Source organism: Trachymyrmex cornetzi, unplaced genomic scaffold (genome assembly GCF_001594075.2).
Source record: "Trachymyrmex cornetzi isolate Tcor2-1 unplaced genomic scaffold, Tcor1.1 scaffold59, whole genome shotgun sequence".
Lineage (NCBI taxonomy): Eukaryota > Metazoa > Arthropoda > Insecta > Hymenoptera > Formicidae > Trachymyrmex > Trachymyrmex cornetzi.
Window position 1 is genome coordinate 207,346 of NW_017299903.1, and position 25,257 is coordinate 232,602.

Here is a 25,257-nt window from a genome sequence, read left to right on the forward strand (position 1 = left end):
ACCAATTTATATAAATTTATTAATTTATTGCCTTTATATAATCCATACATAAATATTATCAAAAATTGTATTATTTTGTTATATTGCTAATTATTATACATTGGATATATTATATTTTGGAGGCTAATTATAAGTATCTATTTTGTAATTTCCTTCTCATATCATCTAGATTGCATAATATAAAAGTTAAATAATATTCATTAATTTTAATACTTTTCATATTTTATTATCTGATGCTGGCGAAAAAATTGCACCACGCGGTGCATTTGTGCCGCTTGTAATACTTATCTATATATTTCCATAAACATATGGGATTTCGGAACCCCACTGAGGAGTTGACACACGTGTCAACGAGACTTTATTTCTCTGTCGTTCTTCAAAGTTGATCCTTTTCCTCAATCTGTGTCTCATGCTGTTTATCCTTCTCCTTCTTTAGTATTTCTACAGACGACTTGGCGTGTTTGATTCATGTGCTTGTAAGAATTAGAAGCCGTCCCTAGTTTAGATCATACATTTCTAATCCTTCCGTTCGTGGAATCGTAATATTTACGCGTGATACTTATTTTTGTTTATATCATAATATGATATTTAATTAATAATAATATATGTAGGTAATCTTTTAATTGTGTTAAATTCTTAATTATTATCTGACAATAAAAATAATGTTGTAACTTATTAATGTTAAACGTACATTTCTTATACATACGTAGATATATTTCTGCGCGTGAAAACAAGAATTTTAGAAATTCTGAACGCTCAGGCATAAGGCTTATATGACGCATAAATAATTACGGGACTTGTTATCTCTTTTAGATAAATTTTAAAAATGTATTTCTATATGTCACAATGTGTTAATAATAGTTTGAAAAAACATTAAATTTACGAAATATTTACTGTCTATTCTAGAAAAGAAAATTCCCATCAACGAATTTCAATGAATTACTTTTACTTCTTATAAAGAGAACTCTTAAAGCTCTGAAAAGTTGATAAAACACAAAGTGTTTTATTCTGACGCCAGCATTGGCAATCAGCTGATCTGTTGTAGCGAGGAAACGTATTCGTTCTAAACGCGCGATGGCAGCGCCGTGAACGTTGCTGCGAGTGGAATCGCTCGCGCGCGCGCACCACTACCACACACTCAGGTGGCGACAGTTCGGTTCCGATGTTCCCGCGTGACGGTACGTTGGCGATCGAGTGTGCGTCCGAACGTGTTTTCGTTGTCGTTTGACCCACCGCCCACGCTGGGTCCTACCGAAATACTTCGGCTTTGACGCGTTATTATATTATAACAGTGATCGGTGTCACGCGAATGCCGCGCGAGTGACTGAACGTTTATCACGTACATCGACGACGTCAGATATCCCGGTATTTGATGTCCGTTGATCCTTCTTTAAACAGCGCTCCGACTTCCGTTGGTGACCGTATTACAGATATGCATGGTATACTCGAGGGATTTTGTGTGCGCGTATCAGATTCAAATATAAACACTTTTGTCGTGCGACAAAACGCACGATTTAGCGCTGATACTTCGTACCGCGAGATGTGCCGTCAATTGGAGTGAACAGGTGCATCTTTTAGCTTTCATCGTATATCCTGCGTATTTGTAGGTATCGCGTTTTAGTAGAATTAAGTTGAGTGCAGTCCGAGGTCGAAGCGATAATGTGTAGAAAATAAGAATTAGATAAAAAAGCAATATATTAATTAAAACTTGTCATCTTATGAATTATATTAAAAACACACATTTTATTTTTATTTTATTTTATTACTAATTAGTTCTCTCTCTCTCTCTCTTTCATATTGTTCATTACATTGTTAGTTTTTTGATTGGTAATTTATTTTATTGTATATTATTATACATTGATTATTATACAGTTATATCTTACTTTTTTATTCTTTATACATCGTTGCATTATTTCATGGTCGCTCGGTTTTTCCTCTATTCTGGTGCAGTTTGGAGTCTTTTTACATTGATTACTTTTTATAATATTTATAATATTTACATTTCTGTGGTAAACAATATAATATATATTATGGACCATTTTACATTTCACTTTTATCAATAAATGCGTGCATTTATCAATATTATTTAATATTATACAAGAATGAGGTATGAATATCGATCTATATTTTTATAGTATACTATTTTTTTATATTACAACAACCATTTTATTTATTTTGTGCCAACGAAATAAAAAAATGTCTCAATATTATTTCAAAGTAAATTAGTATAATTGTACCATCAAAGAAATATTTCTAAAACAATTCTTGTCATAAATAAGAAGATCGCATTTATACATTTAAGTAATAAGATACGAAGTTATTGTTATCAGATAATGAAGAGAATATCGCAGTTCATTGCACGATTAAAAAGTATCGCAAAGGATTATACTATGTGATATTACTTACATATATATATATATATATATATATTAAGTAATATTTAAAATATAGATAAGAAGCTATAGAGATTTATTACTGCACGTATTTAAATTTTAAATATCTATTATTCCGCGAAAATGGAAAAAATTTAGAACTGTAAATTTAAACTTTAACAAAGTTCATGACTACACTGAAAAAAATTAATATCTCATAAATATTTGTTTGAACAGTTTCAAGTAAATATTTACTAAATGTAGAGACATTTAATATAATTTTATTTAATATAAGAATCCTTAATTTAATTTAAAAATCATTTTTTAAATTGAGTAATATTTATTTACTGTAAGTAATTGTTTAGTACTATCTTAGTTTCTTTTTCTCTCATACAATGTGTCCATTTCTCTTTTATCTCAAAATATTACGTTGTGTCTCGATCTTTTCCGCGAATGTCGCTGTATGTTCGGAGTCGCATATGCTTTCTTCCTACGCGGGAAAGAAAGGGTGTTCACAGATAGTCGCGCATGGAGATTAGACCGATTAGGTGCGGTTGTGAAGGTTCGCCGGCTGTCGACGGGCTTGCGCACGCATTCGGCAGAGAATCCGCTCGTTCGAGCTTGTTTACGCACACCCGCCGCAGCTGTTAGTGAAAGAGTAACGATGCACTCGACTCGCCGCCGGGTTGTATGGTCGAGGAGAAGCGACGTAGATGCTTTATTGCGAATTTTTCCAAGCAACCTCTCAACGAATGTTTCTCTACGGGGTGACCGAAATAAATCGCCACTCGTGCGAGCTTTACGAAATTTAGAGTGTCTACGAATCCGGATGTTGATCGGATTTCCCTCGGTTATATTCGTTCGCGAACATTTTTGAAAGTTGCGTTCACGTGTGCTCAATTATATTTCTTCTCACTATCTTTAACAAACATGATATCTATGATAGTTTTTATTTTGAAAGCTTTCCATTTATTTTCTTAATCATGTGATTATCACGTGACGGCAATTTCGAGGGAGGCAATATCGCGGTATTGATACGATGCTCCGGATACCATCAATAATTAGATTTAGCTCGCGAGATTTTGCGGCGCAGAACAATCTCGTGCACCGTGAACGAGCGACTTTTTTCACTTTGAACCCGATCCTTCTGTTAGTTATCTGATCGGGATGGCTATCCGTTGTGTCCCAGCCTCGTCTTCTGGCGACGTATGAAAACTTGTTACTCCATATCACGCGACGTCCCTTTCCGCATTTGGTCATCCGATGAGTGTCAATCCCTTGTGTGTCATTACATTACGTGATGCTTATAATGTCGCAAAAAGAATTATAGCGAACCCTCTTAATTAGATCGTCTGTGTTAGGATCGTCCACTTAGTTGGTAATCCTTCGATTCTTTAAATTCCGTTAGAATATCAAAAATTCTCATTTAGAATTTACGAAGATATTTTATCAATAAGATAGAACTCTTCAATCAACTTTAAATTTATCGCATCATTAAAGAACGATTTTGAAACAACCTATATTCAGATCAATTTCTGTAGACTGTTTATTAAATTACATATGTCGATTGTTACAAATATTTATTAGCAATCATCGGCATTAATCGATGGTTAATGTATTTAAATTACCTTTGTTACATATTACGTACATAGTCATACATATTATGTACGCAAATAATCATTGGCGAATATTATGGAACTGAGTAAACATATAGACAATATTTGCATTATAGGATCTATCCTCGTACGATTTCCATATTTGATCCCATATAATGTTACGCTTAACAATTAACTATTATTGCCTCAGGCTTTTATACACCTACGATAAGTTAGAGAGGACAAGCGAAATGAGACAAGAGTGAAATCCAAGAGAACGAAAATAACTTTTGCGCGGCATCACTGTTATATTACGGGCTATGCAATGTGATATGAATTACAGATATTAAAGTATCCGTTTTATAGCTATTGCACACACGCATCACTGTGAAAGACATAACAATGACTGACCACACCTAAGCGACCCTGACAATGCGCCACTCGACAATGCTCCGTCTAGACAATTCTGTCTACGCAAAGTGCACTCCCACTCCTTTCTCCATTATCTAACGTCGAGTTTTCTTTACTTCCGCGGAAAGTTTTCCGAAGAAATTTCTCTTCTTGCCATCTTATAAAATATAATTTACATAAAAGATAATATATTACAGGAAATTTAATTAAAAAGAAAATATTTGAGTTCAATATTTCATCCCTGCGGTATGTTCAAATTTACTATACGATTATATCGTTAGGATCAATACGCTTAAAAAGCTTCAAAAACAATAAAAAATAAAAAATGTTCACAAAAAAGATCTTACATTAACAGATGAAGTCATCAAATATCAGAGAAAGAGGTTTTTAAATTAAATATTAGGAAATAAATTATATTTTGGGTTAAATAGAGGCTAATATGCCAACTAAAGGAGTCAGCTTCGATAACCTTGATATATGTCACGACCTTGAGTAACCTCCATCAGGTTTTAACCATCGTTCATCATTCATTAAAATGCGTGGAAGATTGTAAAATATATAATACTTTAAAGCAGAAAATTTCTGTTTTATATAGTAGAAAAGAGACATCATTTTTCAAATTTCTTTTGTTAATAACTTTTTGATGAATGACAAGCGATGGCTAAAACCTGGTGGAGATCATAATCAGAGCTGACTCCGCATATTTGCCCAAATAGACTTTAACAAAAAAGACTAACAGGATTATTTTATAACTGCGTGTTTTGTGAAATTCTAATAGATTTAACAAAAAAATTCGAATTCCACCAGAATTCAATTCCATTTTTCACCAGAATTATTATTCAATCCAACCAGACTATTTTTTTCAGTATATATAATGAATTATTAAAAGTTGATCATAATTTTTTTTTTATAAATATAAAACTTTACTTATCATCTATTAATGCTCATTATCGGTCTTTAATTACGAGATTTTATTTTACAATTTACGAGCTTAATTACGCTATTATTATAAATTTTTAAGATTTTTCGAATTTTAAAAAGATAAATCTGTACAAAGAGAATTATTGACTAACGAGGACTGATAAGATAAACAGCTTTCCCACGGTCATTCTCGCTATCAGAGCATTAGCATTGTGATTGTAGAAAGGCAACGCTTTTACGTAGCGTAAACTTTTCCAAAATTTGACGTCTCAATATCTTTTGGTAATATGTTTGATCGAAGAAAAAGAGAGTTAATTACCCCTCTCCATTTTTTTACTAGAATAATAAGATATAGCTCTATCACAAATATGTACACTGAGAAAAAATATAGTCAATTTTAATAAATATTTAGTTCAATACTGCCAACTAAACATTTACTTACAGTAAATAAATATTTGTTCAGTAAAAAAATTGATTGTTAAATCAAATTAACATTTCTTGTATCAAATAAATTAATAAATATATCTGTATATTTAATAAATATTTAGTTGGCAGTATTCAACTAAATATTTATTAAAATTGACTATATTTTTTTTCAGTGTACATACCTGTTTATATCACAGACATAATAATAATTTGTATATCTGAAATTATTTGAAATTGTCGTTTTGTATAATGTAAAATGGTGATTATGTTGTTACACATGTATCTATAGAATTGTTTTTTTTTTTCAATAATCTCTTTTTGAGCCTAAATACCAGACTAGCGATTAATCATCGCGTCATGTTATTCTACCCAGTGATCCTTTTTAACTCTTTCACATTGGTATGAACATTCGTATGTCGTGATGCGAATGAAAAATTTAACATCCCCAAGAAATATAGAGGGGATCATCTGAAAAAAGACTATAAATTTAGACTATTCCGTAAATTTAGACGCTTATGTTTACAGAAAATGAACTATTAGTAACGCACGTTTTAGTCAACTTGAATAGAAATATATTGAAAAAATAAAGATAGTATATTGTGAAACAAGCAATTAAAAAGTATTTTATTGTATCGACACACGATTACGAAAAAGTAATTTTTTTATTATTCAAATATCCAATCAAGAATTAATCTTTATTTTCATTGTTTGTTGCAGCGTTCATTTTACATTGAACAACACTGATGAATTGTTCTTGAAAAATAATGTATAGAAAATTGTTTTCACAAAGTTTAATAAGCTACGTTATTGATCCGTCAAGTATAAAAGCATCGTTACTCGCTCAGATGAGTCATGATTACGAGTGTAGCGTCATTCTGTTGTTAAAACGTCTCAGGAGATTGATTACAGAGTGTGCCGTTCACGGAATTGTTTTATACCTTGTTCACCGTGAATACGTTGATGCAACATATATATATATACTTGCATATATTACCTACTGATAAAATATGCTTATGTAGGGCGGCATAAAATATATTTCAAAACAAAGCACAAGTTATGATGAAGAGACTTGATATCCGATTACGGTGCAATTCTTTTATATCTTTTTATAGAAACATTAAATAATTTTACAAACTATTTATAACGCATCAGATATTTAGAAATAATGGTTTTTAATAATAATAATTAATGAAATCTCATAAGGTATACACCTGTTTAATTAAGAGCTTCAATATCCTGTAAAAACTAAGCATTGGTTTTCATGGTATTTCGACGTATTTTCATTACAAGCTTTGTTTTATTATTTAACGTACGGCATTGTTACTTGTTTAATAATCGCGCGGTACGCTCATTCAATTCGCTCCGATATATACGATAAAAGCAATTAAATCATTGTACATACGTCGCTGCGGGACATGCAAATGGCCATGTATGAAACTCGCGATGTGAATTCATTTCATTGGCGTACCTTTTGATAGTGCTGAGCGTAATTTTTCGTTTGACATAAAATTTCGCTTCATCATCGTCGTTGTCTTCTTAATCCTTGTCAATGTATAACAATTGTTACCCCACACTCGATAATTAAACACAAACGTTTTAAAATGATGCTCTTCTACCGGAAGCGAACAAGTACACATGTCATGGCACGCCCGAGAGTGTCTACGCCCGTTAATGAAAGTTAATACTTCAACGCGTTGAATCCTTATTGTAGTGCGGTGTCGAATTATCCTATCAGACACTGTTCTGCTCTCCGGATTTGCTCTCAACTGCCTTTTTTTTATCACGTCCGATCAACGAAATTATCACGGTCGTTGCATCTCGTCGCATATACATCTTCCAAGCCGATTCAGCGAAATATTATCTTCGCTCGGCGTCAGCTTTCCTACTATTGCGTCGGGATAAATTTATTTGACGGCTCTTATTGACAGTCATGAAACGGTCACGAAACGTAACGTGAACCCTGCCTGGGTCGATCTGGTTGGTCTCTTACTATCGTGCGTTTCTGCACCTGGCACACGACGTTTCCCTGGTCTCAATTTGCCTTCCGCTCTTTCTCTTATTCCCTGAAAAAAGATAAAACAAAGAGTTAACGTTTTCACCATAGTTGTTTCATTTTTAATTTGGAGTAAAGAAAAGTAGTAAAATAACGGATAAATATCGTCATGTTTGTTCTCTCTCTTATTAGTGATATATCTAAAATGAAACTTTTGTAGTTTATAGACACATCTCACCGAGCGTCTCACATTCCTGCAATTAGTCTTTCGTTTTCACGTCTCTTTGTTTTTTATGTAATAATAAATATTTTTTTTTCTTGTGGTTTTGTAGTCGTTCTTTTGATATTTGGTCATCGACTCTGTCGATTGTTGGCACAGACGGCAGGTGCGGATCTCTTAGCGACAAAATTTGGATCACGTTTCAGCAGGTGTGGTAGAGGACTTTTAACGATGGTTGACTCGTTCATATTTTATTCGTCGAGGACGAGATAGTGAACCTTATCAACAACTTCGAAATTACTTTCGATAAAAGATTACGCCTCCAGATAGCGATTCAGTTCGAAGTTTGGTAACGTCGAAAAGCGGACGAGATAAGTCGCGCGTTGGAGAGCTATTTCCTCTTTTCGCAGTGCGTTCACGTGGCACCAGATAACAACGAACGAAGCCGGACGTCGCGCTCGTTGCTTATGTCGCTTTGTCTTAATTGCCGAGAGCGTCGCCTTTAGTCAGCGAAATTCGCCAGTTCCGGCAACCACGCGTGAGAATATTATGCACTCTCAGCTGGTGGTAGAAACTGGGAGATGGGAAATTTATTAAGTGAAAGTTGTAAACTATAAGAATCTTGCATCTTGATTGTGTTATTCGATTACAACCCCTTTGTTGCTTCTCCAAATTTTCGCAGCAATGCAGCAATGGCTTAATAAAAAAGGATATAGCGAAACCTTAAACCATCTTATGTTAGATAGTCGTTTTGGAAGATTGAAACTTTTACTTGAGAAGGCGAGCGGTATCACGCACTTCTTTTCGCTTTCCCGCGGATGTGCTTAGAGTGGGATAGCACTGCCTTTCAGTTTCCAGACTGCACTCGCATTTATTTCAGTTTGGTGACCGTAAGAACGAACTCTGTCAGCGAGCTCGTCGTCGAGGGGGCGCGGGCGTCCCTCAGACTGCATGTAACGCATATTAAAATTAACTCCGCGTAAAACACAATCCCTCGTGGTATGCCCCATTCAGAGCGGTGCAGCAACGTCTTTGTGCTTGCGAGAAAAAATCTCGGATTCCTGGCGAGTGTCGGCAAGCCGATTGAATGGTGTCCGGCGACGTTAACGTCGTCGATAAATTAAGGACTCTTTGGACATGGACTTGTACGATTCAAGGTATCCGGAAGCAGGTAAGTTTGAAACATTTTTTTAATATTATACAGCGAATGTTCTCCAAACAGTTCGATGCGTCTCTCTTCACAAAGCATTCGTAAGGCAAGAAGCAATGTATTATTTAGATAAATATTAATTAATTGAAGACATTGTTAATTAAATTATCATGTTGTATTTAGAGATCAAGAATATTTTTATGGCATATGACTTGCATTAATTTTTTGGACCATAAGCTTTCCTGTGTTAATACTATATAAAAAATGATTGAAAGTTATTCTCTGCTTCATTAAATAAAACTGTTACTCTTAATCATCTATTTAATTTTTTCATATAATTTGTATAAATTAAATTAATTTAGTTTTAATAAATTTTGCAATTTAATTAAATTAAGCACTATAGCAATATTAGCATCGCTGCTTTTATATAACGAAAGATACTTTGGAGAGGGTTTATGTATCAGATAATTATTCACGCATTATCGATTTATCCGATAAAATCTCATAATAACACAGATTGCCAAAAAGACTTTATGTCATTTAGTATTTGAATATACAATTAGTATTTGAATAATGCCTAAGCCTAACGACAGAGTGAAGCCAAGTGAAGAGATGATGCGTGCGTTAATTGCAATAACACCGGTGACATAGTTAATTGTTAATGGCTTCGTCCATGGGACCCATGATCCACTTACCCCGTTAGAACTTGTTCTCGCATTATCGTCCTGATGAGTCTAGGCGATTTCAAGCAAGGTAATCGTGTGAGGCCGCGTGTGTTATCACTTTAGCACATATAATCGCGGGAGTCCGGAAATTCCATCCCGCAGGTACTAACATGCCGATGAGAACGGCGATGGTGATGAACGAAATCGAGAAAGCTTCTATATAACAATTATGAGCGAAATATTGCCGCGTCAATCATTCGTTGCCTCCACATGCCTATTACGCTCATGTTTTCGTTCGCGAATTATGATTGATTATGCTCGCAATTAACATAGATAACGAGCTACGAATACGAAATATATACATACACGTGTTTCGAGACCTGTGAAATCGATCTTGTAGTTCATGTCGTTCGTTCCACATCATTTTCAAAACTCCGCCGTTGTGTCGGATTAAAAGTATTGGGATATTACGAAAATTTCTGTTTTATATAAAACAGAATATCAAAATTGCGAATTTCAGTTTCAGCTTATTTTATACATACATTGATATTGCAGTTGATTCATTCTCACGCATTATGACATCATCGCAATATATCGCGTGAAAATTACAGTATAATAATCCAGCAGTATGCATTCTCTCACGTTCGTGGTTTCGCTCGTTCTATCTCTTTTAACAGAAAAATATAGAAGTTACGAACGCAATATGTACGTTGCACAGATACCATTGACGTTTTACTGTTGCGTATATTCATATATTCTATAAGTAAAGTATAAAGTATAAATTTTATGATTTTTACGATTATCTTTTACGGATACTGGTAATGCAATAGTGATAAGACCTACTATGTGAGATTTATGTAATGAAATATTGTGCACAGTTGCAAACAACATAGTATCAGGTTTTGTAAGAATTTTATTAGGGTAAAATCGGGTCAGTTTTTAAAATGACCAGTTTTTAAAATGCAGTAAACATTTTTCTCTATTTTTGTTATTTTTTAATAGAGTTAAATATCTTACTTAACTGAAGAGACCTTAAAATAATAATAAATAACTATTGAAAAGATAAACTTAATAATATTATAAAAATATTATAACGTATGCATTGACCATTTCATATAACTTTTAGGGGAAAGATGGCTATGATATTACGAAGGTTAATGCAAGTAACATTTTGTAAAATGATAAAACTTATAACTTTATATATAATATTTATACACATATATATACGATTATATATAATTTAATTATAATTAAAAATACATAATGATATTGCACAATAGGAAAAAAAAATTATAATTTATATAAGCTAATTAAACTAAAGATTTCTATAATTAAAAAAAGCAGTGTGTATGCGTGCGTGAGTGCGCGCCTTGATTGTATGCCATCTTTCCCAAACTGATGGAAAGATGGACGTAGTATTTACATATAAATAAATAGTAAAAATGAAAATACAAATTATAGACATTACAATTTACCTTTATTATGTATGCATCTTTATTCAAGGCTAGGCATGTATTTGAAATACTTTTATTTAAAACAGTATTTGCAATACAAATGTATTTAAAATCGAAAGATTGAAAACTTTTTGTATTTTATAATTCTGATAATAAGATTTATTGTCAGTTTTATTGTTAGTATTTGAAATATAAAATATTTTTATGTGTTCTGCTGAAATATAAAATATAAAATATAATTGTCTTACAAGAACTGTTTTTCAAATAAAAGTATTTCAAATGCATGCTTAGCTCTGCCTTTATTACGTAAGTAATGTTCATGACTACGGCAGCTTAACTATAATTTATTCGTCATTATAAAATCTTTTAGTGGACACGTGTGAAATTGTGGAGGCAGTCAAAAATAAAAATAATAATATTCATATTATTGTTATTTCAAATCGTGTATGCACATAAACACTGTACTATATAAATATCTTTATTTTCGAGAATGACTACAAAAATACACTATTTAGCAATTAGAGAAATATAATCTGCAGCCATGTTTTCTATATAGCCATAATGCTCGACTTTACCTTATGCTAATTTTCATATTATCATTGGAGTGATCTGTAAAATCAATACTGCAAAAAAATTTTTTTAAATAATAAGAATACAAGAGACGAACATTATTTGTACTAAAAAGTACACACACGAAATATATTCTTATTAAAATGCAGTCTACATTTAAAAAAATGATTACAATTACTAGAAAAGTTTAATTAATTATATTGGACGACCATTCTGCGCTGATAGCTCAACAGTCTCGTTTTTATGAGATTCTAAACTATATGGATTTTAATTGTGATGAATTTACATGATAACGTAACGTTACCGCATAAAGTATACCCGTGCGAAAACACTGAGGAAGAACACGAAGGAAAGCCTTAAAGCTTCCTTGTTTTACAAAAGCACTTGGTTTAAGCAGCTTATGAATGTCGCATTTTCTCTCTTTGATAACAGAATTGTAAATTCTCGAATTTTATAATATATAGAGGTGTATTGCCGAATGCGTATCGATCGTCTAAATTTTGTACTTCATCAATTTTACATTATTACTTAATATAAGTAACATTTAGTAACAATAATATGAAATAAATGAAAAATAAATAATATAGAAAAAAATGTAATAGGCTACGTCTGTTTTATGGACGTTAGCGGCGTTTTAAAAAATCATATACAATATATATGTATTAATTTTTGATTAATTTATGTAGGTAATAATAACGTAATCAATCAATTTTATTGTAAATTTTGTATTTTTATATAGAATGTTTATTATAGAATATTTTACATTCACTGTGTATACATATTTGCAACTATTATATAAAGATTAAATTTCACACAAAATCCATCAAGTTTCTTAAATCGTACCATCACAAGACCGATTCGACAATAATAAAACCAGAGTTGGATAAGTTAACTTTTTTTTTAACTAAGTTAAGTTAAGGTTAACAGCTTTGAAAATTTAACTTAATTAAAATAAAAGTTAATCCACAGTGACATTAATTGAATTAAAAGTTAAATTAATGAAAAAAAGTAATTTAAAAATTTAAAATTTGTTTTATTTCATGATTTCAAGTTAACTTTTTTAAAAACTAAATTAAAGAACTAAGTTAAAAAGTTAACTTTTTTAGTTAACAAGGAAAGACTTATATATGTATTTCACAGATTTTGATCAGCTTTTGCATGATTATTCTGGGATATCAAAAAATATGAAATATACTTGATTTTGGTAATTGTTCACTATAGGAGACTCAGCCCCGATGACCTTAACCTTGACATATGTTGTCAAGGTCATAACCCTGAATGATCTCCAACAGGTTTTAGCTGTCGGACGTTATTTGTTAAAAAGTTATTAACAAAAGAATAAAAAAATAATGTTTCATTTCTGCTATTATATAACGAAACCTGCTATTTGTGAACCCACGTGGAATCTCGCTTTATATTGTACAGCACTGAGAGAAAAATGTTTGGTATTTGTAACTATAATTACATATCACTATAATTATGATTATTACTACTATAATAATAGTAACAGTAGCTATATAGTTCTAGCAACAAATGTACATAGTTGGCAACCTAAAATGACTATAATTATAGTTGAAATTACCATAAAAATGGTTAAAGTGACTATAATTTTATAGTTATATTTGGAAACAACCATATTTTTTATGATTGGTCTCAAATATAACTATAAAATTATAGTCCCTTTAATCATTTTTATGGTAATTTCAACTATAATTATAGTCATTTTAGGTTACCAACTATGTACATTTGTTGCTAGAACTATATACATAGTTACTGTTACTATTATTATAGTAGTAATAATCATAATTATAGTTACAAATACCAAACATTTTTCTCTCAGTGTGAAACTATTCGAAATCTGATATATGTTTATTAGACAATTTTGACTTGTTTTCGTATACTGGAGCCGCTGCATGTAGCAGTTTTGTCACTTATGCAGAGACATCTTGTACGTATAAAATAATTTTTTCATGTTAAATATAGGTAAATATAGTTGATACATAATTATAATTTATAGATAATTATAATTTAACATAAGAGCTTGAATTATTCTGAATCAAATCTTGAAGTTTTGAAACCTTAAAGAAAAGTAATAATTCAAACTTTCTTGGTCGTAACTTGGAATTATTTATGATTTCCGAGGAATTTTCTTCACATTGCATTCGCATAAAATGCTCTTATCGCGTTACAGTTACATATCTACCGCACGTTCTTCATGCTCTACCCGCTTTTTTCTACGGTGTTTTTTTTTCGCCGCAAGAGCGTCGACAGTTATAAACTTTCCTAGCTAAGATACTTACTAGAAGAATGTAAACCTCGCCTAGATTTTTTTCGTGTGATATGTTCGGAAGTTTCTTTATAACGTGCACGTTTAGAACTTTGTTCGAGGATTGCCCTAGCAAGTGTTTGTGGTGAATGTGGATATTTGTTTAAAAATAGGCAGAACATGAACGATCGATCGATCGCGGTTCCGCACTATTCTCGTCCATTAGTCGAAGTACTTTTAATATAAAAGACAGGTAGTTACAAGTAACGTTTTATAAAGTGGTATCGCGTAGCTCCTTTGACGTTTGCTTTTTTTTCGAGTTTTCTTTTATAAACGTATAAAACAGTCATGTGTTAAAGGAATTTTTAGAGGAATGGACTGCAATCTATTTTAAAAGCCACATCAAATCTGCTGCATTAATATAAAAAAAAATTATTTGTATATAAAAATATTTTTCAAATTTAATGATATTTTTAATTTTTTCTAATTTACGTTATAAAATAGAAATTATTGTAATGTAAATTCATTATTAAAACTATATCTTTTATTTGGTTCTGAGAATTCCACGATAAAAAAACACAAAAAAATTTTTAATTGTACTATATCTGTAAAATTATATTTTCTTATTTTATGAAAACATATATTCTCTTTTTATGATAACCACGATTTGATTAATTAAAAATTTATAATTAATTTCTAACGGAATCACACACGAAACGATTTAACGGTATTGGCTTATATTCTTTATTAATAACTATTTTAATTACTGCTGCATTTTACATTTGTTTAAGATTTTTGTAGATATTAATTGATATCCAATCGTAAATTAAGTCTATACGAAGGCATCGACTGGATGCAAGAAAAAGAAAAAGAGGAAATGATCCTAAATACACTGAGAAACCCATTTAGTTGAATCAACCAAGGATTTGTTTGCCCATATCCAAACAAGAAATTAATCGATGCAACAAAATAATAGCAAAAAATTAGTTGAAGCAAAGCATTTGGTTATTGTAACATTTCACTTGTTTCTGGTAGTCGTTGATATCTGATAAAGTTGTTTACAATAACCAAGTGTTTGGCTTGAACTAAATTATTTTATTATATCAACCAAGGATTTGTTTGCCCATATCCAAACAAGAAATTAATTGATTCAACTAAATGGGTTTCTCAGTGTACCCTGACATTATTGCATAAAATATTCAAATTTATTATGGTGGAAATTTTTCTGCGTATCAGGTTAAAAATTTCATATGAAACGGGGCGGGAAGGATGAAACAGAGTCGGAGCAACGGAATATCACAGCATGACACAGGAAGCATCGTGCGGGCAGGTAGTCGCAACTTCCGGTGTGGATAACGCCTAACAAAAGGGAGAGCCTTCCTTTGTTAACGATACAGATACCGCTTTTGCGGTACACTAGAAACCAGATTTTTTTGATACGAGCTTTTTCTTACCATGCAAAATATATCGATTTTTTCTTTCTCGTTAAATAAAATATTATACAGATTTTAAAGTTATATAACCGAATAAGATGAGGTAATGGAACATCTATAATACTTGTGTTTTTATCACAAGTTTTGTTTCTCCTCATTACCAGCTGTCGAATTTGTCATTATGTTATCAATTTTCGCGTTACTAATGGAGTAGAAATATGTTGCCAATGCATATTTTTGTAAGTTTTTATTTTGCAATTTTATCTAACGCAGCACGATTTTATAAATAGAACATACAAATATAGAGCTTAAAAGACAAGGTTAATTTAACTTAATTAAATCCATTTAGCTAGTCGCGAAGTCTCAAACATATTACGTATTAAATGTATTACGTTTTACATATCATATTTTACATGACACAGTTTATTATTATATCGAAATTATCATTTCAGCAATTAAAATTACACAGCAAATGGAAATGAAATATACGATTTTCTTTTATTATATGTTATACGTAATAATATTAAATTGAAGAGAAAAATGTTAATAATTATGCATAATATATAGGAATAAATATAATTCAATTCTGTATACTGACAACTTGTGAGAGAAAAATGTTTGGTATTTTAACTATAATTATATATCACTATAATTATGATTATTACTACTATAATAATAGTAACAGTAACTATGTATATAGTTGACAACCTAAAATGACTATAATTATAGTTGAAATTACCAGAAAAATGATTAAAGTGACTATAGTTTTATAGTTATATTTGGGACCAACCATATTTTTTATGGTTGGTCCCAAATATAACTATAAAACTATAGTCACTTTAATCATTTTTATGGTAATTTCAACTATAATTATAGTCATTTTAGGTTGCCAACTATATATATTTGTTGCTAGAACTATATACATAGTTACTGTTACTATTATTATAGTAGTAATAATCATAATTATAGTGATATGTAATTATAGTTACAAATACCAAACATTTTTCTCTCAGTGTATTTACATCTCTGTTAGTTTAGGTCTTAGGTGTTTACCATTAATGTCTGTCGAATCTGATGATCGCTTTCAATGGCATTTTAGAATAGCGATAGTTTTTTGCGCAGATCCATTATTCAATCGTTACAATTCTCGCAGTCGATCTTTTTTTTATCTCCGCTAAATTTTCACGCGAAAATCTCTTACTCCGCAGAGATGACCCATTTCGATCAACTCTAGACGATTCACCATTGTTCCTTGACTTTACCCTCTTACTCCTTAAATGAATTCATGCCAACAAATGGAAATGAATGGAAATAAATGCGAGAAAGGAGGGAAGAAGGAAGAGGAAGGGTACAGCTTTGTAGGTACACGTCTCACATAAGCACGGGGGTGGTCGCATGAATACTTAGAACTTCAAGTTCTTTGGGCGTTATGGCCATAAGTCTCTCTATGTCTCGTACCTGCCACTGTCTTTTTGCATTCGATGACGTAAAAGCATCGCCAGTAAAAATTTGGTGGCTCAACACTATTTTTCCTCCGCTTTGCGAAGCGCGCACTGAGAAAATTTTTGGGAGTGAAAATGAACAAATCAAGAGATTCTGATCACATCAATCAGTATTCTATAAGTGAAGAAACTACATGATCCAATTATAGTGACTAATTGATCAGAGTTTTCTAGTTCGTCCATTTTCAACCAGAAATTCTTCTTAAATCGTATGTGTTGCAGTAAGGATTGTGGAAACGGGTCAACTTAACGGATTCGTCGAATTTGTCGCTGTTTTTGCGTTAAACTTTCTGAAAAGGATCGAATCCTCCGTATCATGTTTATTTCGAATTTTCTCGTAAAAGTAGAAATGTAGTGAAATGTAGTATCGGCATGCAAGCTGCACATCTATCTTGTTGCGAATTAAAACGGCAGTTAATTAAAAACGTGCTGCGATGCGAATCACCGCGAAATAAATAAAGTGATATCAAGGTCGAAAGAAAGCTTTTTTTTTTACAGATCTGTATCTGGATCTGTATTTGTATTTCTTGTTTTATTAATTTTCATTAAAAAATTAAATAATTTCTATTAAATAGCTTGTAATTATAAGCGGGTAATAATAAACGAAAAAAAAGAAGTATAAATTACGTATAATTTTTTTATTTTAGTTTTATAAAAGTAAGTGCATATCAATTTATCTTTACAGCTTTGACAGCTAGACAAAAGATGACGTCAGCAGCGCTTTAAATTGCTTTAATGTGATGAGATAATTAGAAGATTAAATTACTCACTCGCGCTTACATTCATGAATTTTCATGAGTTTTCCTTGGTCGACCTACGCTTTAACATAATAAACCTTGTTCGGAAGCCATGACTGATTCGACCTACATTTGGTAGCATCTCCGATCTTCGCATTTCTTCAAAATCATTCGTCAGGTCTTTGACTTTTAGGCGTATGAAGTCATTGAACCATCATTATATTCATCAAGATATAAACATTGTTACTTGTTTGGTCTTAATATGATTGATTAATAATTTTGAAGCAAATATTTTTAGATATTTGATATTAGTGTACTATTTTGTTTAATCAATTTAAACAATAAAAATATAAAAGAGAAAAGCCATAAATTATTAAAAAATTTTTTTAAATAATATATATATAATTTTGATATTATTGTTACTATATTTATGATTACACAGCAAATATTAAATTTTGTTGTATTTAATATTATAATATTATAATTATAATTAAAACGTATTTAAATCATATTATCTCCCTTTTTATTTATTATGGAAATATCACTTTTTCTATTGCTTTTGATTGTTCCAATTGGAAGTCTATGAAAGTTTGATTACTATGTAACTATTGCTTGTAATTATAAAATCGTACGCTACCGAAACTTAATTTCGTTTTGTGCGTGTGATTTATTGAGAACTCATGAAGTGTGTCACATGATAAATGGTTCTGAATGTCCAACAAAGTTTGCGATGAATGATGTAGAGTCGTCTCCAAACAGGAGATCAGTAAATACGGTGGGAAAGGCGGCGGAAGTTTGTTACCAACTTACTTACAGACGTACAATGTTGTTTATCGTCTACTATGACGGGGGATTGGCTTCCGCAATAACAACGAGAAGTTTTCAGGAAGTTTGAGTGTTCAGTCCCAAGACAGGGTGGGCGCCTACACAGACGCTTTTCCGCGTTTAATTGCGAACTGTAAATGCATATTCTACAAAAGTGAATATAAAAGCAATTTATTCTACAATAAAGCGGTTGTTTTTTAAGTACATGTAGATGTTGTTATTAGAGAGAGAATTGTTACTTAATTTTAAATGTCTTTGATAAAATGTGTGAATTAACGGAATTCTGTTTTTCTTTTAAGAAACGGGTACATCTATATTCTGTTTGTTATAATACATCTTCCGCGGTACTTGTAAGATAAACAAGACTCGTTTTATTTAATTAAATTCGTTTAATGGCAGACTCTTTATTTTACGATGTGAAGTATCGTATCGAATCATTTCCTGCATCCTTCTTTGTTTGACCACTGTGTGATACGCTACATGATCGAGTCTGTACGACCGAGATTTTATGTATGACAATGAGCTGGACTAGATCGTCGACCTTTTATTGCTACTATCTTTTTGATTTACGACCCCTGTAATCTTTAAAATATCGAGACACGTCTTGATAAATGAGAGACTTTAAAAGGGTATTATAATAGAATATCATTATATACGCTTAAAAAGATACTGAGCACTTAAATTACATAGACAGGTTTAAAGAAGATATGATTAATGAAAACATATTTATAATGAGAAATTATTATTTAAATTATTTTGATATATATATATCTAAAGATTCTTTTCTAAAGACTATAAATAGCTAATACTTTTAAATTATATTGCGCTGCCCTGCGAAATTTACTTTAATTTTTGTCTGTTACTGAATTAGAAAGGAACGCCTTAGTTTATACAACAGAAATAGTGAGCGAGCGTGTGCCATAAATCTAATTATGCGAATGTAAAAGGCAACATGCAGGTGGTTCATTAACCAAATATAGACGGAATATACGAGTGAAAACGTTCTCCATTGCCATCGAATTTTATTATACATTTCTCTTAATTGCAACGCGAGCATACGACTTCGTCGACACTTCACTTTCCTCCAATTGTGTTGACTAGCGTTTCTCGTATTACGAAACTATGGTGTACAGTTCTTATGCAACTAGAGGCTTGTTGAATTAATAAGAAGGAAGATATTTTTCTCCCACACACATAACATTCTAATTAGAAGATAACTAAATTTTTTACGAATGTATAGTAGAATTTGTTTCAAAAATGCTTGTGCGTGCTTATATAGAATGTCCCAAAATAATCGCCAAATATTTCATGGACAGGTAGAGCGGACTAAACTAAATCGAAAAGTCCTCTTACAATTTTCCATTTTGCAATTTTCGCAATAGTTAACGAGATATTAATTACTAACATTGCCGAAAATTGGTTTTCAATAATTTTTTACTCAAATACTATTAACTTTACAGAAAAATTACAAGAAGCAAAAAAATTGTTATTTATTTCTCATAAAACTAAGAATTTTTTCAAAATTTTTTAATACAGTATTTTCTCATGTTGGTAAAAATAAGAAAATGCAGTACTAAAAAATTGATAAAAAATTCTGAAAAAATTTTTAAAGCTCTATGAAAAGAAAAGAAACAATTTTTATCTCTTGCAGTTTTTCTGTAAAGTTGATAGTATATTTGAGTAAAAAATGATTAAAGACCAATTTTTGACCAATTTTACTAATTAATATCTTGTTAACTATTACAAAAATTGCAAAATGGTAGAGGACTTTCAACTCAGTTTAATCCAGTCTATCTGCCCATGAAATATTTGGCGATTAGTTTGAGACATTCTGTATATAAAAAACCTGTTAACTATTATTACATATATGAAATATTGGAAGCTACTTTTAGGAGATTAGGTCAGAAAGTCAGAACGGAAACCGAGGCGTTGCGATACGAGCGCTTTTAATAAGTAATTTAGAAACAATATTTTTCTATATTTTTCGTCGATAAAAATAGTTTCGCCTTCCACAAAATTCCGTGAGTGGTAATAAAATTTCTGGAGACAGTTTCTTACAACTTCATATAAGAATACGACAGAGGCTTCTTCTTCTACTGAGGAAAATATTTTTGAATTTTGTGTTGTTCGTTTCGCGCGTCGCCGCTCGTAAATCCGCCGAACGGCATCCGTGGAGGATATAAATTGCGATCGTAATTTTCGAAAGGCAGGAAAAAGCTCTTGGTCCTTACCCACTCAGTAAGTTCAGATCCAGGCTACGGCAAATCACGCTCGCGACGCGTGCGCGGCCGAGTTTTCTCCGGAAGTCTGCTGTATGTCGGAGTATTTGGAGTGTGATTATGTAAAAGAAATCGTTTCGTGGCGCACTATGTCAAGACGATCTAGCCGCCTGCGCTGTTAGACACATCACAAGAAGGAATATCGCACTTAACCAAAACTGTACGTATTATAATAAAATATTCATTGAATTATGAAAAAATAATGAAAATTGGTCCAATGAATTCTCATAATGATTTATGTTTTTTTTTTTATAAAACTATTACTAGAATTCATTGCAAGAATGAATATACATATATGTTATATAAATGTACCTAGTTATTGTATCAATGAATTAATTACATTAAGTCGGACATTGATTAACGATCATTCATTGGACCAAAAATAACTAAAATTTTTTTTAGTGCGGAGAAGGAATATCGTTCCTTTTGCGCATGCACATGCGAGAATAGAAGTTAGGCCAAGCGCAAATCAATTTCTTTCAGATTCAGCGAGCAGTCGCATGACTCGTATTTTTTTTATCGTTATAAATGATATAAATATATTATTTCTCAGTAACGCAGTTATCAGACGTGGATTTCCGCAATTATGTATTTGTCTTTTTTCCTTAAATATGACGTTTGTTTTAATGGCAGTATTTTTTGGAAAAAGTGAATTACTTTGTGAAATTAAAAGAATTGTTTGTATAAGTCATAGGAGATTCTAGAGAGAGAGATTCTAGATATATAATTTATTTAAATCTTGATGGATTTATTTGTTCTCTCTTGTATAAGATTAAATAATTATCTATAAGGTAGACTTTTTCGTCCATTTTTCGCGATATTTATGTTTTTGAACAGCATTTACTGAATATTTAAAGGTTGTATTGTGTCAAGAAGTATTCATCATAAGTAGCTGTAAGCACTGCAAAGAGATACTGTTTGCTATTGTAAATGTTCTCATATATTATTTTAAAATTGAAATTAATGAAATAGCCCCGTCTTATGCTAATACATTGGTACATCATTTGTGATAATGTTTTTTATTTTAAAATAAGAAGTCTCGGATTGCATAATGAATATTGCAGTGATGTATTATATATACCTATCATGTATCATATGTAATATATAATATTTAAATTATATGTAAATCCAAAATATAGAAGGTTATTATATACGCATTGATCACCACGGAAGCGACTGATGGCTCGAGTTTTATTGCTTTGTCTGCGCTGGCAATCTGCGACAATTCCCACATGCCATAGTTTCGCAGATGTGGTCGTGCGAGTTGAATTCACGCGGGCACTGTACAATAGCGGAGTGCATTTCGAGAAATTGTTCCGGTCATAAACGTTATTGCTTTGGAAAATGGAGTTTCCTATGACACGTCTTTTATCGAAAGAACACCGAGAAAATCCTTAAAATTTGTCCGCGTATATATAATTGAAGAGAAACGTTTTGACACTACATTACTGAGAATTTTTTCTCTAGTTTCATATGTATGCGTGTGAGAATAACTAATCTTTAACAATTTGCATTTGTAAGTTGTTGATTCGCGTAGCTTTCCGGTGAATTCAGCTATTTATGATGGCGAATTTAATTGAATGAATTCATGGCAGTTTCAATTTAGGCTAACTAACAACGCCGAAAGTTTCTCAAGCATTTGCTTCAACGCCATTCTCGAATGCCTGCTATGTATAATTCCCGTTTACTTTTAGTAAACGTTTCTGTCATAACATTTTTCTTCCCAGCTGCTACGAATTGAAAGTCTATTTTGTAAAAGTTAAAAATATATTATCATGCAACATGAAGCGTAGGTTTAATCAGAATTTTTTGCACATTATTTTTTTATTATTAATGCTCAAGCAAATTATTTCAAAAAGTTCAAACTACCAAACCAAGAGCTATGAGCCAAACTAATGTATTTCTAAGAATAAAAATGCAAAAAATGTAAAAAATGTACAGTGTTAATGAAATCATTATATATTAAAATTAACATATAAAAATCTATAAAAACCATTGATGTAATAATAACATTAACTCAAATAACTTAGTACAAATGTAGAAATTTGCATATAAAGCCTTAATACAAACAGCTCCAAATTAAAATTCTTAGACATATAAGCGGACGAAGTAAACGAAATTAACATTAGTCATCGTATGAAATATAAAAACAAAACGTTTCGACCTAAACACGAGGTCATTCTCAATTGTAAAACAGTATAAACCGATATAAAATTTGTACAATAAAATACCAAATCTGTCTTCGTAATATAATAACTGTGTGTTAATATCGGTAAAACCTGTATTGGCTACAACGTATGCTGATCTATAGATGTTGATGACCATTAATATCTCTGACATGTACATGAGCTTTGCGCCTCACATCTAAATTGTCTATCTTGAGCTTTTACATTGTACTCAACTTCCGACAAGCATCAACCTATCAAAATTATTGACATACAAAATTACTTCGAATGATCAGGCTATTATTAGTCATTAACGTATGGAATTAAAAATTGAAAGTACAAACAATACAACAAAAGTTAATAATACAATTGATAATAATTTGATAAAATCGCATGTAAAAAATTGATCGATTAAAATAGTTTTTTAAGCTCGCTTCATACAAAGTTAATTATGCGAACAATTATTTTATGGTGTGACTATTAATGCTTTATATGCAAATTTATACATTTGTACTAAGTTATTTGAGTTAATGTTATTATTACATCAATGGTTTTTATAGATTTTTATATGTTAATTTTAATATATAGTGATTTCATTAACATATTTGTACATTTTTTTACATTTTTTACATTTTTATTCTTAGAAATACATTATAGTTTGGCTCATAGCTCTTGGTTCGGTAGTTTAAAATTTTCATTAATTGAGCTGGTTTTTCAATATCTTAATTTTATTTCAAAAAGATTTTAAAAAACATCATTTTTGGTCGTTTATTTAAAAATTACTTAAAATTACACAAATCATAAATACATAAAAAAACCGACATAAAAAAACTAATTTGTTATGCAACTATAAATATATTTCTAAATACAAATACTTTAATTATTAGTTTTATAATAATTTCACTTTTTCTTTGGTTTATTTATACGAAAAAGTTTTAATACATTTATTATAAAAATAAAACATTTATTCTATGTATGTATGAAAGTTGTATGAAAAGAAAAGAACATAAATTGAAGTTAGATTATGCGAAAATATGTAGAAAATTATGAAAGCTATATTATTTTATTATTAATCTTCTTAAAAAAACCATAGGATTTAGAAAAGTTTACGCATGTGAATAATCTTAATTATAATTTTAGTATAATTTTAGCATAATTTTTGGTCTCTAAAATCGATGTAGTAGAAAATGATTCTATGCATTAAATAACACATTTATCGATGAGATTTAAAAGTCACGAAACCTAAGTCGTTCACAATTACATTGCGACCGTCAGTCTAGCACTTTGCTGCGAAGCTCAAGAGCTTGCCAAGAAATTCTTGAAATACTTCAACTAAACTTTGATCAACGAAGGCGAAACGAGAGAAAGCAAGCGATGAAAAATCTAGCTCTTCGTAAATTTTACGCGCGCAAAGTTTTCACACTTATACATCTTTATTCCTTACGGTTTTCACGGATTGTTATTGTTTCCGTAAGTTTGCGGATAAAACATTATAATATTTTTTGTCGGTTGTTTTATCCGTTGTTTTATTATCGTAACTTTATAGCGGTTTGTTTGATCGTTTTTTTGCAATTATATAAGCGGGAGAGAAAAAGCCGATCAATGAGATCGACGTAATCCAATTAAACAAGTTAGAATGATAGAGTCCGACGAACTTCACGTTAATGTAAGAACGGATTCGAGGTTGCTTAAAGACTTCTTAGGCCCAGTTCCACAACTCACGGTTAACTCTTAACCGAGGTTCAATTTATTCATTGTCTTTTTCCAATTCTAGAATTGGAAAGAAATGAGAAACAAATTGAACCTCGGTTAAGAGTTAACCGTGAGTTGTGGCACTGGGCCTTAAAGATTGCCACGGCGACGGTAGAGCACTCGTGTTGACGTTTCGTTAGAGATATAGAGGCTTAAAATAGAGAAGATCCGAGACGTACTGATCAACGAAAGGCTTTTGACGAACAACTAAAGAGACGAAACCAAAAAGATATTGCGAACGTTCACCCTTCGAATGAAGTGTGAAGAAATTCGCGATGTTAAATCAGTTTTTGTACGTATATTATTTTGTAATCGTTGAATAAATTTATAAGTGCTTATATTTATTATATCACAAAATAACAACATCTATTTGTTATATTAAGTTGCTATTTTTAAATTATCGAAAATATATATCAGGTGTTAAAAATATTTTAATATTGAATATTGGAATAATTTTAATTTTATTTTTCGGAATATAAAATAAGATATGTTTATTTATGATATTAAGTTACCATTTTTAA

The 25,257-nt window shown here is 31.1% G+C and overlaps 1 protein-coding gene across 1 annotated transcript in view; it reads left to right on the forward strand.

Moving 5' to 3' along the window:
* The first annotated feature begins 8,726 nt into the window (after positions 1-8,726).
* The window catches only part of raskol (Ras GTPase-activating protein raskol), a 152,708-nt gene continuing 136,177 nt past the window's right edge, over positions 8,727-25,257 (forward strand). The window contains exon 1 of the mRNA XM_018515728.1: positions 8,727-9,109. The gene's annotated coding sequence lies outside the window, so the exon portion shown is untranslated. The remainder of the gene's footprint in view (positions 9,110-25,257) is intronic.